General features: G+C 40.5%; 1 pseudogene; it reads left to right on the top strand.

Annotated features, from left to right (window-relative positions):
* LOC119512111 overlaps positions 1-17,258 on the top strand; it is a 41,607-nt pseudogene extending 24,349 nt beyond the window's left edge.
* Positions 17,259-20,887: the final 3,629 nt, after the last annotated feature.

Raw genomic sequence — 20,887 nt, 5'->3', positions numbered from 1 at the left:
AGGGGCATTCCCAGCCTGCTGAAAGGATGGCTGAATGGGGTGTATTAATTTCCCCCTTTTCTCACAGTTCTGCCTTCCCAGCTCCGGGACAATTAGCTGCAGGTACATGAAAGGCTATTGTCCACACCCGATATTGTGGCGTGTACGTGTGTTGCTGGAAATACTTCCTGTCACACTGGGTCCCTTGGTGCAACTCTGGGCTGGGTCTCTGGCACTTGTCAGGAGCGGTTCCAGTCCATCAGGAAGATGGCTGCAAGGGGCATGGTTTTTTTTCCCCTTTTGGCTCACCTCTGCCTTCCCTGCTCCAAGACAATTAGCAGCAGGTACACGAAAGGCTACATTCCACACCAGATACTGAGGCGTTTGCACAGCCTGTTCTGCTGCGCTTCACTGTGTGGTTCTCGCTGCCATATCTGCAGCCGCTTTTGGGTTTTTTTAAAAAAGAACTAGTCTGCCTCCAAACGCCAACCCTCGGTTTCCCCACACCGCAGTGTGGCTGCCAGATATTGAGCAGCTTACTCTCTAGTTTCAGAACACAGACTCCCAGTTTCACCAAGTGCACAGTCCCTGTGGATTTAGCAGAGCTTGTCCAGCTGGTTCATCGCTGGAACTGGTGTTCTGGGTCACTTTCTGGCTTTTATCTAGTATTTTTCATGGAGGTGTTTTTTTGCCCTGTCTCTCCTAGCTGCTATCTTAGGTTCTCAGATCAGATCATTTTGAAGAGAAGAGTGGTGATGTTTAATCCAGTCTAAAATACCACCTGAAGAATGAAATAAAGCATGAACAAGAATGTTTGTTGTGCCCGCAACCCCATAGATTTCTATGGCATTAATATCATTACATTGTAAAAGTAAATAAATTTAATTTGGCCATGCCTCCAGGGACTCATTTGATTCAGGTAACAGTTGCAGAGAAGGCGTATAGGGAAATAAGCTTTCCCATCTTTCCCTGGGGTGAAATACTGGCATTTGAGTTTCCAGAAAGCATTAAGGCAACTAATTGGTGCTGGATTATACTAAATTCAGAAAAGTGCCCAAACCATTCCTGCTTCCTGTTGAGAAGACCCAATACTTCCACCCAGTGGAAACCCAGACATCTAGAACAGAAATCTGAAGCAGGACGGGAAGAGCAAGCTCTTGTGGTGAGTTCCAAATACCTCAGATGTGGATTCCTCTAACGTCAGCTCATCTAGTTATCAACAGGGAATGAACTCATTTATTCAAACTGCTGTCAGTTATGCTCCATCAAATCTCCTTTCTCCACCACACAGTGGGTTCCTTTGACTGTATCGCCGTGTGACTCCACAGCTCTTTAGTTTTCAAAAGGGAGCCCAGTCGACATTTCTACCTCCAGTCCCGAAGCTCTCTTTCCATCTCAATGCAGGGTGGGCTTGCTCTCCACCACTCCCTCTCCCCCACTCTCCCCTTTTCTGCTCCTCTGCCACAGTGCAAGTAGGAAGGACAGGAAAACAGATGTTTCCTTACATGGCTGCCGGCTGCCCTCTTCTTGGTTGGTTGCCCTGCTCCCCTCAATTGTACGGCTCCCATTGGAGGTGGCCAATTGGGGCATCTCGGGTCATCAGGGTGTTTCTTTGCCTGTAGCCTGAGTATGGGCAGATGAAGGGCACAATCCAAAATAGCCCCCCGAGGCAATGCCAATATCTTCTGAGATTTGAATGCATATTCTGGCTCATTCCAGCTAAAGACAAAAGGCCACATTTTTGTGGCACACAGGCCCTTCTCCCCAGCCCTGTGTCAGTCCCCAGCATGCCCACAATCCCAAATCACATCTACTCTCCCTGGTCAGTGGGGGAGTGGTAGAGTCTGTCTTCAGTATTTCTTGGAAACATCTCCCTCTTTCCACCTGGCCATGCTACTTTGCCGTCTCTCTCCACAGTTCTCTCCAGACTCTGGTTGCACTGGGGGCAGGATAACAGGCAGGAGACATCCAACTGGAGATGAGGAAGACAGTTTCCCTTCTTGTATTACAAGCTGTTTTCTTGGCTCCCACCACACCTCACCACTTCACAAGCACCACGGGTATGTGAGGAGAGTTTCTAGTCTCTCTGTGCAAATGCTGCACTCTCCCAGGAGGTTATTTTTCCTTGTGCAGACCCAAGGACCAAGTAGTTGGTGGGGGTGTTGTTGCCAGTTGCTGAAATGGCCTGTCTTCCCAAGCTCAGCTGGGAAGTGACTGTGATTCTCTCAACTTAGAATGTGGGTTACTTAGCAGATTTTGTCTTTCAGCTAAGGGCCCACATCATCAGTCTAAGGAAAAACAAGAGTGAGCCCCCTTTCCATCTCTGCTCTTTTGGGAGGTTCCATGCCCCGCCCCCCTTCTCCTCCCATCCTCTCATTGCCTTGCCTCCAATTCTGGTTCTGCTCTGGATACAGACTTCTCTTGTATCCATTTATCCATTTGCTTGTGCTTTTGGATGGCCTTTGAGTACTACCATGACAGATCAAATAAAAGACTATCATGGGTGTTTAGATATTGAAAATACATACGGACAGGATTGGCAACCTCTAAGACTATTTTTATGACCCCAGCTCTGCCTAGATTTTCTTTCTCTTCCCTTTTCCTCTTCCTATCACAAACTTTAATGAATTATTCCCTGTGTAATTTACTTTAATGATCCAATTGGTGATCTCAGAAAGGGCAGTCTAAGTGCTTCAACCATTTTCTAGTGTTTAGGATAAACCAAAAGTACAAAAAAATGTATTACCTTTGAGTTGAAATGTTGAGAATGGTTTGGTTCTCCGTGATTCATTTGAGGAAATGTGGACCTTCCTTATCTTTGCTGCTCGTGGTATAAATTCAAAGGCTGCCAAATTTTATCACTTAGCTTATTCCTGAGATATGCTTTTACTTTTTGTAAGAACAATTGTTAAAAATTGGGGCAACAGTTTGTAAAGTAAATTTCCAATTGCTCAAGTGTTTTGAACCTGCAAACTTAAGTTTTCCTTGTCAGTTATTCCAAGCTTCCACTCAAAAGTGTAAATTGTTTGCTCAGTCTAGGTAGAGTTTAGCAAATTTCCCACCAAACCATTCTAACAGAGGTCACAAGCACAACCCCGCCTCTCCCCCTCCCCCCAAAAGCCTCTGACTTTATTTGCAGAACCCTAAGAGTATAAATCTCACCTGAAGGTACTTGAAAATCTAAGTGACCTCCCTAGCTCCCTTCTAACCCATTCTAATAGAATCTTATAGTAAAGATGTAAGCAAACTGCATTTGCCACAAAAGCACAGGAATGGAAATAATCTGAAGGTATCTTGAAACCAATGCCAGATGAGGATAATGAAAGCATTTTAAATCCACCTCTAAGATACAAACTTTTAATTTCATTGAAAAAAAAAAAAAAAAAACTTGGCATCTCTACAGGCTACTAGCCTTTTGCTAGTCACTTATTAATAAAGGGTAACATTTTTACTGTTTAATATTTTTAAGTTTTCTTCTCCTAGTAAGGACATAAATAATGAATAAGGGCAAAACTTAAAATGGACTTCTTTGTTTTTGGACATTAAAAACTAATTAGCGACTCAGGCAAGATGGCGGCATAGAGAGGAGTGGAAGCTAAGTAGTTCCCCTGGAACAACTACAAAAAACCAGAAACAACTAGTAAATAATCCAGAATAACTGCAGGGGGACAAACGAGACCATCCATTCATCATACACCAACCTGAATTGGGAGGAATGCCTGTGAACACAGCATAAAATCTGTAAGTAAAACCTGTGGAACCAGGTTGGGAGACCCCCTCCCCCATAGCCCGAGCTGCGGAGCCGCGTGGTGCCAGAGAGAAGCTCTCTCCCAGCAAGTGAATACAGCTCAGCTGAGCTCCAACTGGGGTTTTAAGTAGCGAGTGTGAACTGCTCACTACAGGTACGCAGCCCCAAAAAACAGACAGAGGCTTTGGGTGACGACTGACCTGGGAGAGCCGGAGGGTCTCCTTGGACCGAGTCTGAAGGGGACTATCTGTTTCTTTTTCGGCTCAGTGGAGAAAGCCCCAGTCATTTTCAGTTTCCAGGGCTGTGACTCCGGGAAGGGTGGAGACACCACAAGCAGAGAGCGAGACCATTGAAATGCTAATGACCTCCACCTGAGGGGTCTGTCTTCTCTAGGAGGAAGGGGTGGGGCCCTTTCCATTCAGAACCAGACCCCAGAGCCTGGGGGAACATGGCCACACCTCCTCACACCAGTCAAGAATTATAGGCTAACAGACGTCACCTGCTGGGCAGAAAAGCACAGTGACCTGAGGCATCAAAGGGTAGAGCAATTTTCTAAGACACACCCGCAGGGAAACCAGATACTGAATATTTCTTCCTTCTGGGACCTGAGCCTGTTCTGGTCTGGGAAAACCTGATTTGGATAACCAAGGAAACCATGCCTAGACAACAGAAAATTACAACCTACACTAAGAAAAACAAAGTTATGGCCCAGTCAAAGGAACAAACGTACACTTCAACTGAGATACAGGAATTTAAACAACTAATGCTAAATCAATTCAAAAAGTTTAGAGAAGATATTGCAAAAGAGATAGAGGCTGTAAAGGAAGCACTGGACATGTATACGGCAGAAATCAAAAGTTCAAAAAACCTACTAGTAGAATCTATGGAAATGAAAGGCACAACACAAGAGATGAAAGACACAATGGAAACATACAACAGCAGATTTCAAGAGGCAGAAGAAAACACTCAGGAACTGGAGAACAAAACACCTGAAAGCCTACACGCAAAGGAGCAGATGGAGAAAAGAATGAAAAAATATGAGCAACGTCTCCGGGAACTCAAGGATGAAACAAAGTACAATAATGTATGTATCATTGGTGTCCCAGAAGGAGAAGAGAAGGGAAAGGGGGCAGAAGCAATAATAGAGGAAATAATTAATGAAAATTTCCCATCTCTTATGAAAGACATAAAATTACAGATCCAAGAAGTGCAGCGTACTCCAAACAGAAGAGATCTGAATAGGCCTACGCCAAGACACTTAATAATCAGATTATCAAATGTCAAAGACAAAGAGAGAATCCTGAAAGCAGCAAGAGAAAAGCGATCCATTACATACAAAGGAAGCTTCATAAGACTATGTGCGGATCTCTCAGCAGAAACCATGGAGGCAAGAAGGAAGTGGTGTGATATATTTAAGATACTGAAAGAGAAAAACCACCAACCAAGAATCCTGTATCCAGCAAAGCTGTCCTTCAAATATGAGGGAGAGCTCAAAATATTTTCTGACAAACAGACAATGAGAGACTTTGTGAACAAGACACCTGCCCTACAGGAAATACTAAAGAGAGCACTACAGGGTGATAGAAGACAGGAGTGTGTGGTTTGGAACACAATTTTGGGAGATGGTAGCACAACAATGTAAGTACACTGAACAAAGGTAACTATGAATAAGGTTGAGAGGAAGATGGGGAGCATGTGAGACACCACAAGAAAGGAGGAAAGATAATGACTGGGACTGTGGAACTTGGTGAAATCTAGAGTATTCAACAATTGTGATAAAATGTACAAATATGTTCTTTTACGAGGGAGAGCAAGCAAATGTCAACCTTGCAAGGTGTTAAAAATGGGGAGGCATTGGGGGAGGGATGCAATCAGCATAAACTAGAGACTGTAACTAATAGAATCATTGTATTGTGCTTCCTTTAATGTAACAAAGGTGATATACCAAGGTGAATGCAGATAAGAGGGGGGGATAGGGGAGGCATGTTAGACACTTGACATTGGTGGTATTGTCTGATTCTTTACTCTACTTTGATTTAAGGTTATTTTTCCTTTTGCTGCTTCCTAGCTGTCATTTTTTTGTTTCCTCTTTCTTTTGCCTCTCTACCTTCTTTGACTCTCCCCCCTGCCTTGTGGAAGAAATGTAGCTGCTCTTGCTTAGTATGAGCAGAATGTTCAATTAGGATGAACTTAAATATTTGGAAATGAACAGGGGTGTTGGTAGCAAGATGTGAGAATAACTAACAGCGCCGAATGGTGTGTGAATGAGGTGGAAAGAGGAAGCTCAGAGTCATATATGTCACCAGAAGGAAAGTTGGAGGTCAAAAGATGGAAATGTATAAAACTGAATCCTATGGTGGGCAATGTCCATGATCAACTGTACAAATACTAGAAATCACTTCATGAACCAGAACAAATGTATGACAATACAATTAGAAGTTAATAATAGAGGGGCATATAGGGAAGAACTATATACCTATTACAAACTATATACTACAGTTAGTAGTATTTCAACATTTTTTCATAAACAGTAACAAACGTACTATATCAATACTAGGAGTCAACAATTGAGGGGGGTTGGTTAGGGATAGGGGAGGTTTAGAGTTTCCTTTTCTTTTTTTCTTTCTTCATCTTTCACTTTATTTCTTGTCTGGAGTAATGAAAAGTTTCTAAAAATTGAACAAAAATTAAGTGTGATGGATGCACAGCTGTATGAGGGTACCCGGGGGCAAGTGATTGTACACTTTGGATCTTTGGATAATTGTATGGTATCTGAACAATCTCAATAAAAATGGAAAAAAAAAAAAAAAACAAACTAATTAGCGGGCGCTTAATGGGATTGCATAAAAGAATGTTCTTGTTCATGGGAATTGTATATGTGAATTATAGTGTATGTTCAAGGATGTGTTCAGCCTGCTCTCATATGTTCAGAAGACAGAGTAATAGATGATGGATGATAGGGAGGGAGAGAGGGCGGGAGAGGGGAGGGAGGGAAAGAAATAGCAGTGTGACAACATGTTAAAGTTGGTGGATTGGGGTATCAGGGGAGGGGGGTCAGGGAATGCTGGAGTTCTGTGTATGGGGTTTGTATTGTTTTTGCAACTGTTCCTAAAACTTTGAATTTATTTCAAAATAAAATTTAAAAAAAAAACATGGGGGGATGATCTGGGTGTTCTTTTTTACCTTTATTTTTTATTCTTTTTTTCACTTTTTCTAGTACAAGAAAAATGTTCAAAAAATAGATTTGGAGGCGGGGCAAGATGGCAGACTGGTGAGCTGTAAGTTTTAGTTACTCCTCCAGGAAAGTAGGTAAAAAGCCTGGAACTGCGTGGACTGGACACCACAGAGCAATCTGTCTTTGGGCATACTTCACACAACACTCATGAAAATGTCGAACTGCTGAGATCAGCGAAATCTGTAAGTTTTTGCGGCCAGGGGACCTGCGCCCCTCCCTGCCAGGCTCAGTCCTGTGGGAGGAGGGGCTGCCAGCTCCGGGAAGGAGAAGGGAGAACTGCAGTGGTAGCCCTTCTCGGAAACTCATTCTACTGATCCAAACTCCAACCATAGACAGACTGAGACCAGACACCAGAGAACCTGAGAGCTGCCAGCCCAGCAGAGAGGAGACAGGCATAGAAAAAAAAAAAAATAACACGAAAAACTCCAAAATAAAAGCAGAGGATTTTTGGAGTTCTGGTGAACACAGAAAGGGGAAGGGCGGAGCTCAGGCCTTGAGGCGCATATGCAAATCCCGAAGAAAAGCTGATCTCTCTGCCCTGTGGACCTTTCCTTAATGGCCCTGGTTGCTTTGTCTATTAGCATTTCAATAACCCATTAGATCTCTGAGGAGGGCCTTTTTTTTTTTTTTTTTTTAATCCTTTTTTCTGTTTCTAAAACAATTACTCTAAGAAGCCCAATACAGAAAGCTTCAAAGAATTGCAATTTGGGCACGTCAAGTCAAGAGCAGAACTAAGAGAGCTCTGAGACAAAAGGCAATAATCCAGTGACTGAGAAAATTCACTAAACACCACAACTTCCCAAGAAAAGGGGGGTGTCCGCTCACAGCCAACATCCTGGTGGACAGGAAACACTCCTGCCCATCGCCAGCCCCATAGCCCAGAGCTGCCCCAGACAACCCAGTGTGACGGAAGTGCTTCAAATAAGAGGCACACACCACAAAACTGGGCGTGGACATTAGCCTTCCCTGCAACCTCAGCTGATTGTCCCAGAGCTGGGAAGGTGGAGCAGTGTGAATTAACAAAGCCCCATTCAGCCATCATTTCAGCAGACTGGGAGCCTCCCTACACAGCCCAGGAGCCCAGAACTGCCCTGGGGGGACGGCACTCACCTGTGACATAGCACTGTCATCCCTCAACAGAGGACCCGGGGTGCACAGCCTGGAAGAGGGGCCCACTTGCAAGTCTCAGGAGCCATACGCCAATACCAAAGACTTGTGGGTCAGTGGCAGAGACAAACTGTGGCAGGACTGAACTGAAGGATTAGACTATTGCAGCAGCTTTAAAACTCTAGGATCATCAGGGAGATTTGATTGTTAGGGCCACCCCCCCTCCCCGACTGCCCAGAAACACGCCCCACATACAGGGCAGGCAACACCAACTACACACGCAAGCTTGGTACACCAATTGGGCCCCATAAGACTCACTCCCCCACTCACCAAAAAGGCTAAGCAGGGGAGAACTGGCTTGTGGAGAACAGGTGGCTCGTGGATGCCACCTGCTGGTTAGTTAGAGAAAGTGTACTCCACAAAGCTGTAGATCTGATAAATTAGAGATAAGGACTTCAATAGGTCTACAAACCCTAAAAGAACCCTATCAAGTTCAGCAAATGCCACGAGGCCAAAAACAACAGAAAATTATAAAGCATATGAAAAAATCAGACGATATGGATAACCCAAGCCCAAGCACCCAAATCAAAAGACCAGAAGAGACACAGCACCTAGAGCAGCTACTCAAAGAACTAAAGATGGACAATGAGACCATAGTACGGGATATGAAGGAAATCAAGAAGACTCTAGAAGAGCATAAAGAAGACATTGCAACACTAAATAAAAAAAATGGATGATCTTATGGAAATTAAAGAAACTGTTGACCAAATTAAAAAGATTCTGGACACTCATAGTACAAGACTAGAGGAAGTTGAACAACGAATCAGTAACCTGGAAGATGACAGAATGGAAAATGAAAGCATCAAAGAAAGAATGGGGAAAAAAATTGAAAAAATCGAAATGGACCTCAGGGATATGATAGATAATATGAAACGTCCAAATATAAGACTCATTGGTGTCCCAGAAGGGGAAGAAAAGGGTAAAGGTCTAGGAAGAGCATTCAAAGAAATTGTTGGGGAAAACTTCCCAAATCTTCAAAACAACATAAATACACAAATCATAAATGCTCAGCGAACTCCAAATAGAATAAATCCAAATAAACCCACTCCGAGACATATACTGATCACACTGTCAAACACAGAAGAGAAGGAGCAAGTTCTGAAAGCAGCAAGAGAAAAGCAATTCACCACATACAAAGGAAACAGCATAAGACTAAGTAGTGACTACTCAGCAGCCACCATGGAGGCGAGAAGGCAGTGGCACGATATATTTAAAATTCTGAGTGAGAAAAATTTCCAGCCAAGAATACTTTATCCAGCAAAGCTCTCCTTCAAATTTGAGGGAGAGCTTAAATTTTTCACAGACAAACAAATGCTGAGAGAATTTGCTAACAAGAGACCTGCCCTACTGGAGATACTAAAGAGAGCCCTACAGACAGAGAAACAAAGACAGGACAGAGAGACTTGGAGAAAGGTTCAGTACTAAAGAGATTCGGTATGGGTACAATAAAGGATATTAATAGAGAGAGGGAAAAATATGGCAAACATAAACCAAAGGATAAGATGGCGGATTCAAGAAATGCCTTCACGGTTTTAACGTTGAATGTAAATGGATTAAACTCCCCAATTAAAAGATATAGATTCGCAGAATGGATCAAAAAAAATGAACCATCAATATGTTGCATACAAGAGACTCATCTTAGACACAGGGACACAAAGAAACTGAAAGTGAAAGGATGGAAAAAAATATTTCATGCAAGCTACAGCCAAAAGAAAGCAGGTGTAGCAATATTATTCTCAGATAAAATAGACTTCAAATGCAGGGATGTTTTGAGAGACAAAGAAGGCCACTACATACTAATAAAAGGGGCAATTCAGCAAGAAGAAATAATGATCGTAAATGTCTATGCACCCAATCAAGGTGCCACAAAATACATGAGAGAAACACTGGCAAAACTAAAGGAAGCAATTGATGTTTCCACAATAATTGTGGGAGATTTCAACACATCACTCTCTCCTTTAGATAGATCAACCAGACAGAAGACCAATAAGGAAATTGAAAACCTAAACAATCTGATAAATGAATTAGATTTAACAGACATATACAGGACATTACATCCCAAATCACCAGGATACACATACTTTTCTAGTGCTCATGAAACTTTCTCCAGAATAGATCATATGCTGGGACATAAAACAAGCCTCAATAAATTTAAAAAGATTGAAATTATTCAAAGCACATTCTCTGACCACAATGGAATACAATTAGAAGTCAATAACCATCAGAGACTTAGAAAATTCACAAATACCTGGAGGTTAAACAACACACTCCTAAACAATCAGTGGGTTAAACAAGAAATAGCAAGAGAAATTGCTAAATATATAGAGACGAATGAAAATGAGAACACAACATACCAAAACCTATGGGATGCAGCAAAAGCAGTGCTGAGGGGGAAATTTATAGCATTAAACACATATATTAAAAAGGAAGAAAGAGCCAAAATCAAAGAACTAATGGATCAACTGAAGAAGCTAGAAAATGAAAAGCAAACCAATCCTAAACCAAGTACAAGAAAAGAAATAACAAGGATTAAAGCAGAAATAAATGACATAGAGAACAAAAAAACAATAGAGAGGATAAATATCACCAAAAGTTGGTTCTTTGAGAAGATCAACAAGATTGACAAGCCCCTCGCTAGACTGACAAAATCAAAAAGAGAGAAGACCCATATAAACAAAATAATGAATGAAAAAAGGTGACATAACTGCAGATCCTGAAGAAATTAAAAAAATTATAAGAGGATATTATGAACAACTGTATGGCAACAAACTGGATAATGTAGAGGAAATGGACAATTTCCTGGAAGCATATGAACAACCGAGACTGACCAGAGAAGAAATAGAAGACCTCAACCAACCCATCACAAGCAAAGAGATCCAATCAGTCATCCAAAATCTTCCCACAAATAAATGCCCAGGGCCAGATGGCTTCACAGGGGAATTCTACCAAACTTTCCAGAAAGAACTGACACCAATCTTACTCAAACTCTTTCAAAACATTGAAAAAAATGGAACACTACCTAACTCATTTTATGAAGCTAACATCAATCTAATACCAAAACCAGGCAAAGATGCTACAAAAAAGGAAAACTACCGGCCAATCTCCCTAATGAATATAGATGCAAAAATCCTCAACAAAATACTTGCAAATCGAATCCAAAGACACATTAAAAAAATCATACACCATGACCAAGTGGGGTTCATTCCAGGCATGCAAGGCTGGTTCAACATAAGAAAAACAATCAATGTATTACAACACATTAAAAACTCGAAAGGGAAAAATCAATTGATCATCTCAATAGATGCTGAAAAAGCATTTGACAAAATCCAACATCCCTTTTTGATAAAAACACTTCAAAAGGTAGGAATTGAAGGAAACTTCCTCAACATGATAAAGAGCATATATGAAAAACCCACAGCCAGCATAGTACTCAAGGGTGAGAGACTGAAAGCCTTCCCTCTAAGATCAGGAACGAGACAAGGATGCCCGCTGTCACCACTGTTATTCAACATTGTGCTGGAAGTGCTAGCCAGGGCAATCCGGCAAGACAAAGAAATAAAAGGCATCCAAATTGGAAAAGAAGAAGTAAAACTGTCATTGTTTGCAGATGATATGATCTTATATCTAGAAAACCCTGAGAAATCGACGATACAGCTACTAGAGCTAATAAACAAATTTAGCAAAGTAGCGGGATACAAGATTAATGCACATAAGTCAGTAATGTTTCTATATGCTAGAAATGAACAAACTGAAGAGACACTCAAGAAAAAGATACCATTTTCAATAGCAACTAAAAAAATCAAGTACCTAGGAATCAACTTAACCAAAGATGTAAAAGACCTATACAAAGAAAACTACATAACTCTACTAAAAGAAATAGAAGGGGACCTTAAAAGATGGAAAAATATTCCATGTTCATGGATAGGAAGGCTAAATGTCATTAAGATGTCCATTCTACCCAAACTCATCTACAGATTCAATGCAATCCCAATCAAAATTCCAACAACCTACTTTGCAGACTTGGAAAAGCTAGTTATCAAATTTATTTGGAAAGGGAAGATGCCTCGAATTGCTAAAGACACTCTAAAAAAAGAAAAACGAAGTGGGAGGACTTACACTCCCTGACTTTGAAGCTTATTATAAAGCCACAGTTGCCAAAACAGCATGGTACTGGCACAAAGATAGACATATAGATCAATGGAATCGAATTGAGAATTCAGAGATAGACCCTCAGATCTATGGCCGACTGATCTTTGATAAGGCCCCCAAAGTCACTGAACTGAGCCATAATGGTCTTTTCAACAAATGGGGCTGGGAGAGTTGGATATCCATATCCAAAAGAATGAAAGAGGACCCCTACCTCACACCCTACACAAAAATTAACTCAAAATGGACCAAAGATCTCAATATAAAAGAAAGTACCATAAAACTCCTAGAAGATAATGTAGGAAAACATCTTCAAGACCTTGTATTAGGCGGCCACTTCCTAGACTTTACACCCAAAGCACAAGCAACAAAAGAGAAAATAGATAAATGGGAACTCCTCAAGCTTAGAAGTTTCTGCACCTCAAAGGAATTTCTCAAAAAGGTAAAGAGGCAGCCAACTCAATGGGAAAAAATTTTTGGAAACCATGTATCTGACAAAAGACTGATATCTTGCATATACAAAGAAATCCTACAACTCAATGACAATAGTACAGACAGCACAATTATAAAATGGGCAAAAGATATGAAAAGACAGTTCTCTGAAGAGGAAATACAAATGGCCAAGAAACACATGAAAAAATGTTCAGCTTCACTAGCTATTAGATGCAAATTAAGACCACAATGAGATACCATCTAACACCGGTTAGAATGGCTGCCATTAAACAAACAGGAAACTACAAATGCTGGAGGGGATGTGGAGAAATTGGAACTCTTATTCATTGTTGGTGGGACTGTATAATGGTTCAGCCACTCTGGAAGTCAGTCTGGCAGTTCCTTAGAAAACTAGATATAGAGCTACCATTCGATCCAGCGATTGCACTTCTCGGTATATACCCGGAAGATCGGAAAGCAGTGACACGAACAGATATCTGCACGCCAATGTTCATAGCAGCGTTATTCACGATTGCCAAGAGATGGAAACAACCCAAATGTCCTTCAACAGATGAGTGGATAAATAAAATGTGGTATATACACACGATGGAATACTACGCGGCAGTAAGAAGGAACAATCTGGTGAAACATATGACAACATGGATGAACCTTGAAGACATAATGCTGAGCGAAATAAGCCAGGCACAAAAAGAGAAATATTATATGCTACCACTAATGTGAACTTTGAAAAATGTAAAACAAATGGTTTATAATGTAGAATGTAGGGGAACTAGCAGTAAAGAGCAATTAAGGAAGGGGGAACAATAATCCAAGAAGAACAGATAAGCTATTTAACGTTCTGGGGATGCCCAGAAATGACTATGGTCTGTTAATTTCTGATGGATATAGTAGGAGCAAGTTCACAGAAAGGTTGCTATATTATGTAACTTTCTTGGGGTAAAGTAGGAACATGTTGGAAGTTAAGCAGTTATCTTAGGTTAGTTGTCTTTTTCTTTCCCCCTTGTTATGGTCTCTTTGAAATGTTCTTTTATTGTATGTTTGTTTTCTTTTTAACTTTTTTTTTCATACAGTTGATTTAAAAAAGAAGGGAAAGTTAAAAAAAAAAAAAAAAAAGAAAAACAAGGGGAAAAAAAAAGATGTAGTGCCCCCTTGAGGAGCCTGTGGAGAATGCAGGGGTATTCGCCTACCCCACCTCCATGGTTGCTAACATGACCACAGACATAGGGGACTGGTGGTTTGATGGGTTGAGCCCTCTACCATAAGTTTTACCCTTGGGAAGACGGTTGCTGCAAAAGAGAGGCTAGGCCCCCCTATATTTGTGCCTAAGAGTCTCCTCCTGAATGCCTCTCTGTTGCTCAGATGTGGCCCTCTCTCTCTGGCTAAGCCAACTTGAAAGGTGAAATCACTGCCCTCCCCCCTACGTGGGATCAGACACCCAGGGGAGTGAATCTCCCTGGCAACGTGGAATATGACTCCCGGGGAGGAATGTAGACCCGGCATCATGGGACGGAGAACATCTTCTTGACCAAAAGGGGGATGTGAAAGGAAATGAAATAAGCTTCAGTGGCAGAGAGATTCCAAAACCAGCCGAGAGATCACTCTGGTCGGCACTCTTACGCACACTTTAGACAACCCTTTTTAGGTTCTAAAGAATTGGGGTAGCTGGTGGTGGATACCTGAAACTATCAAACTACAACCCAGAACCCATGAATTTCGAAGACAGTTGTATAAAAATGTAGCTTATGAGGGGTGACAATGGGATTGGGAAAGCCATAAGGACCAAACTCCACTTTGTCTAGTTTATGGATGGATGTGTAGAAAGGTAGGGGAAGGAAACAAACAGACAAAGGTACCCAGTGTTCTTTTTTACTTCAATTGCTCTTTTTCACTCTGGTTGTTATTCTTGTTGTTTTTGTGTGTGTGCTGGTGAAGGTGTCAGGGATTGATTTGGGTGATGAATGTACAACTATGTAATGGTACTGTAAACAATCGAAAGTACAATTTGTTTTGTATGACTGCGTGGTATGTGAATATATCTCAATAAAATGATGATTAAAAAAATAGATTGGGGTGATGAATGCAAAACTATATGATGGTACTGTGAACAGTTGATTGTAAACTTTGGATGATTGTATGGTATGTGAATATATATCAATAAAAATGAATTAAAAAAAAAAAAAAAACTAGCTAGCGGGCGGGATCCTGTGGGGTGCCTGCAGCCTCACTGGTGGGAGCGGGGTTTCTCTCAACTGGCCAAGCCGCCTCTGGTGACTACTCTTCAGAAAGCATCAACTTTTCTGGATGCACCCATTCCTCAAAATAAATGTTTGTACTATTTTTAAAAGCTTCATCATAGAAAAATATAACCCCAAAATGAAAATGAGAACATTAGAGAAGTTGATTTAAGGTGTGGACATTTGAGAAAGTATCCATTCCAATCAGTGTACTGAAGGATAACTATTGAATAGATTAATATCAAGCACTATTATTTTTAAAACAAGGGGATTTCCTCTTGACAGAAAAACAACTTTTATTCAATATGCATTTTCTGAAATTAAAAGAGAGACAAGAACAGACTTAAAAGAAAATGAAGATGCTTAGTAAATAAGCAATGTCGTCTCTCTTCTGAGGAGGATAACTCCATAATGTTAAATCCTTTCCAAATCCATGGTTGTGGTCCCAAAGACAAGACTCTTTTTTGATGGGACTGATTAAGGGAAATAGGACCTTTTGTGTATCCAACTCACAGTTCTAGAATTTGCAGTCATTGGCATGAGTGGCTTAAAGAGGAAATAAAGGAGCTTTCAACTAAATCCAAAAGTGCAGTCATTTTTTTACCACTGTGAGTTCAAAGCCTCTTCATAACCATTTAAAAAGAATTGGCAGCTATTTTAAAAGATTAAAGAAAGGCAGATGTCCGCAAACAATTCCCCTCCATCAGCCCAGAAGTCTGTGTTACCTGCAACTCTTCCTGCTGTGCTTCCAACTCCTTCTCCATGTTCAAGTCCTAAGACGGGACTGTCTGCCCGACTGTCCAATGGAAGCTTCAGTGCACAGTCACTCACCAACTCCAGGGGCTCAGTGCACACAATTTCATTTCTACTGCAAATTGGCCTTACACGGGAGAATGTTGCCATTGAAGCCCAGGAACTATCGTTATCTGCTGTCAAGGATCCTGTGTGCTCCACTGGTTATCAAAAGTTTTCAGAGTGTGGATTCTTTGGCATGTATGCTGGTTTGGATGTATTATGTCCTCCAAAAGGCCATTATCTTTGATGCAGTCTTGTGTGGGCAGAAACGTGTTGATGTTGATTGGGTTGGAGACTTTTGATTGGATGTTTCCATGGAGATGTGATCACTCAGCTGTGAGAGGGATCTTTCATTGGATGGTTTCCATGGAGGCATGGCCCTGCCCATTTAGCATGGGCCTTGATTGGTTTGCTAGAGCCCTATAGGAGCTCAGACAAAGGGAGCAAGCTAGCTACAGCCAAGAGGGACACTTTGAAGAACACACAGGAGCTGAGAAAGGAGCTGCAGATGAGGGACTGTTTGAAGATGGCCGTTGAAAGCAGACTTTTGCTCCAGAGAAGCTCAGGCCAGTTTGGCTTTGTTTATGGAGGAAAACATAGAAAAACTTGGAAGGGATGTGGCTATTAAAGTAATTGGTGAGATGAGATTCCCCACAAAACAGGAAAGTCAGCTCTGTAATTAAGTGGCTATTTTACAGAATTTGCACCATCCTGGGATTCTATTCCCGGAATGTTATGTTTGAAACCCCAGAAAGAGTTTTTGTAGTAATGGAAAAGCTGCATGGAGATATGTTAGAAATGATTCTATCCAGCGAGAAAAGTCAACTTCCAGAAAGAATCACTAAATTCATGGTCACACGGATACTTGTTGCTTTGAGGAATCTACGTTTTAACAATATTGTACCCTGTGATTTAAAACCAGAAAATGTGCTGCTGGCATCGGCACAGCCACTTCCTCTGATGAAGCTGTGTGGCTTTGGTTTTGCACGCATCATTGGTGAAAAGTCTTTCAGGAGATCCGTGATGGGAACTCCGGCATACTTAGCACCTGAAGTTCTCAGGAGCAAAGGTTACAACCGTTCCTTGGATATGGGGTCAGTAGGAGTCATCGTCTATGTGAGCCTCAGTGGCACATTTCCTTTTAATGAAGATGAAGATATAAATGACCAAATCCAAAATGCTGCATTTATGTACTCACCAAATCCATGGAGGGAAATTTCTGGTGAAGCAATTGATTTAATTAATAACCTATTTAAGTGATGATGCAAAACATTATAGGGTTGACAAATCTCTTAGTCATCCCTGGCTACAGGACTATTAGACATGGCTTGATCTTAGAGCATTTGAAACTCACACTGGAGAACGTTACATTACACATGAAAGCGATGATGCCCGCTGGGAAATATATGCATACACGCATAACCTTGTATACTCAAAGCATTTCATTATGGCTCCCAATCCAGATGATATGGAAGAAGATCCTCAATTATCAATGAGCTAACTTTAATAAGGAAAGATTTCATTTTATGAACTGTTACTTTACCGTACAACTGTTGTTCTTTGTATGTTGTCATGTGCAAGGATGCAAAGACACGAGGAAGTATGATAAGGAGTCAGTGACACCCACACTGTGGTTCATGATGAGAAGGTACAGGAAGGGAAACCAGGTAATGAAAACACATAATGGACTCAAGGTGAAGCTTTTCATAAATTTTGGTAGCATAAGCAATATCCAGTATTTGTATTTTTTCTTAATTCTTCACTTCTGTACAGTAAGGGCACTTAATTTATCCTCCCTTTCCTATTCTTACATTATTAATCAGCAACAACAAAAGGCAAGCTAGAGTCCAGATATTGCATAGCTTGACCAGATCATACAACAGTGTAGGGTTGATTGCTAAACAGGTCTGCGTACAAGATATTACTGAGAGGCTAGCAGCATATGATTTACTATAATACAAAGGTTTTAAACATTTGTTGACTGACCATAGGGGCATTGAGGTTTTCTTAGATTCTTACAAAAGGAGTTTACCTTTCTTTTTTATTTAGCTGAATCAATACTCCAAAACAGTGATTCCTAACCTTTTTGTAGTTGCAACATAAAAATGAGGTTGTCACCTTTTGTGAAAATGTTGCAGCAAACTTTCAGGTAATCAGGGACAAGTGATGTTATAAAAATAGGATTAGAACTGCTGGTCTAAGTTATGTATGTTGTCTCATAGCTCACCTTTGCTGTTAAATTCTCATATTCCCACTGAAACCTCTCTGATGTCTCAATGATTGTATTCCAACATTCAATAGGTGCAAATCTAAAGCTTAATTACACAATTTATCTTTACACAAGGTTAATTTGAGGAAGAAAATTAAATATACACTAAAAAAAATAAGGCTAGCACAGGATGAGGTAGTGCCACAGCAAAGAATAGACAACAGTATCCTTATTTTCTTTACTTAGTCTATTGGAGAGCTTTACAAATATCTAGAATATTTTTAAATCAATTATTTTAAGGAATTTTCTTTGGGGGGGAGGATAAATCATGAATCGTTTGTAAGTGGCTACATTGTCAGCAGAGCAAATAAAAAAATGAAATAAGTATTTCTTCTTACATTTCAGCTCCAGCAGTCAGCTAATGAAATCTTTTCCCTTCTCAGATATAATACTCAATTTAAAAGGTTAAGCTTTTTCATAGCTTTAGAATGGTTACTAATAGTATTCTCCCAAAAAACAGTTTAAGACCTGGCACCATCCACTTGTAAAAAATCTAGTGGGTTTTTTTTTTTTATGTCATCATTCCCTAGTAATTATTATAAACCTTTTTTAACTCCAAGCAGTATAGTGTAAAGACCAAAAGATTTGGAGTCTGAAAATCTGGGTCTAATTCTTGGCTCTATTATTTATTAACTATGTGGCCTGGGCAGACAACAATCTTCTCTGAGCCTCAAGTTCCTCTGACTATAAAATGAAAATAATTCTTGCCTCTACCTTCCTAACAGTGTTATTGAGAAGATCAGATGAGTATGAACATATTCAATAAACTATCATTGCCCACTGAATTTGAGGTAGCAAAGCAAAAGATTGTTCCGTATATGAATAGAATAAGGGAGAGATCCCTGAAGCTACTCCCTTAAATAGGACTAAAAAGATCCCTGAGAGAATAATAGGAAACACGCTGTGCTCCTGTGTTCTAAGCTCTTTACAAGTTTTAACTCATTTACCCTAATAACAACCATGAGGTGAATACGCTATGAATCCCATCTTACAGATAAGGAAATCGAGGCACAGGGAGATCAAGTAACTCCTTGCCGAAGGTCAAACAGTTAGTATGAGGATCTGAACCCAGGCAGTATGGCTACATGGTTCATCTTAACCCTCTTAACCACTTTGCTGTGCTGCCTATTATAAATATCTCCAGGAGACATTTCACAACATCGCTCAATAATTCATTCTAATAAAGTAATTCTAAAAATTAAAACAAATTAATTTTGAAAAACGATTTTGAAATGTATTTTCCATGTGATAGAGAATGTCTTCCCCAAATTTCTCCAAAGCTACTTTTTTATTATCAACAAGCACAAAGGGAATAATTCTGGGCCACTAGGTCCTCTACTGTGTTTTTACAGAATAGGGTGAAAATTAACTGGAATGATGTTGGTTTGCTATATTTGTATAATCATACTTCACAAGCCATGAATTTAGTTACACTCTTTTTTGTTTTTGCTGTTGAATGCCTAAGAAATTCTCTAAAAATATTTGTAAAGTCACCGTCAGATAATCTGGAGTTGAGTTGAGTAATTACTCCAAACACTGAATAACCTAATAACCTTTTTTTGTTTTGAAGTCAAGTTGTATTTGTGTAAGAAATAGTTCGGCTAGAAACCTTTGATAATGAACAAAGTCGTCTAAAATGACTGTCCAGTACGTTTTTATATTTTTTGTTATATCCTCAAAGAAGCTTGATGATAAAATATATTTCCATAAAAAAAACTAATTAGCACTATGTTATCTTTCTATGCTCCCTCTGTCTGAGCCTGAGCTGGGTTTTCCCTGTGCAGCCAGCTTGCACTAAGCATTTTCACTGGCAAATAGACTTGAGCAGAAGAGACCAGAGAAAGAGCCCTCAGTCTAAGGAAAGAGCTCTGAGCTTCCACTTACTGTGGACAAGCCACATTTAATGTCTGAGACTCTGTTTCCTCATCTGCAAAATGGGAATGGAAATATCTGCTCTGCTGACCTCAGAGGTCAGAGATCAAACACAGACATGTGGAAACACTTGGAATGATCAGAAGTTCCCCACAAATGCAAAGAGTTATGTGGTTGGCAAAAGAGGCAGAAAGCATATTCATACCTCTTGCATAAAATTTTTTGTTGGGTCCACTGGATATACACATCATGAGAATTAACTCCTGGGAGAAAAGGAACTTGGTAAGCGAGAACAATTGTGACACAAATGATTACTCTAGATGATAACAATAAACCTGTTGACCAAGGACTATAGAGTGGGTGATGCTTGTATGGTCACAGTATGGCTGAGGCTAGAGATGTGGGCTCTGAACACCACCAAACACCCAGGGTGCACCTGTCAGAGGAAGTAACCCACTTGGAGCAAGAGCATGGAATTGTTTTCTCACTCCTCCTGCTCTTTGACAGGAGAAACTGCAGGGTGAAAGTTTAATAAAATACCCAATTTCCAAAACCAGAATTTCATTTGGTTTCTTTCAACCTGGTCTTCAAGTCCCTTTTTGGCATTTAAAAATAAAAGACCAAAAATGAATGAATGAAAGAACAGAATCAACAGTGGTTCCCCTAACAGGAAGCTGCCAGATCTCATTTTCACTTTAGAAATTGAGCAGTAGATTGTCAGCCATACTACTACGTGCAGTGTTTCTCAAAATGTGGTGCATGCAACATCAACTTGCGATAACTTTTTGAGATGCATATTCCTGGGTCCCATCTCAGAATGAAGAATCTGAGGGCTTTGGGGCCAGAGAATCTACAGAGCAAGTAACTCAGGTGATTTATATGCACGTAAATACCCCACTGTTTCAGTTTTGCCATCTTAGTTGCAAATCTTACTTAACTGATTTGGTGGGCTTTGCAAAGCAGAAACCAGTGGCACTAAAACATTTTAA

The sequence above is a fragment of the Choloepus didactylus genome, chromosome 17 (genome assembly GCF_015220235.1).
Source record: "Choloepus didactylus isolate mChoDid1 chromosome 17, mChoDid1.pri, whole genome shotgun sequence".
In the NCBI taxonomy this organism is placed as follows: domain Eukaryota; kingdom Metazoa; phylum Chordata; class Mammalia; order Pilosa; family Megalonychidae; genus Choloepus; species Choloepus didactylus.
Note: the sequence above shows the minus strand (reverse complement) of the source record. Positions and strands in the feature narration are given on the sequence as shown.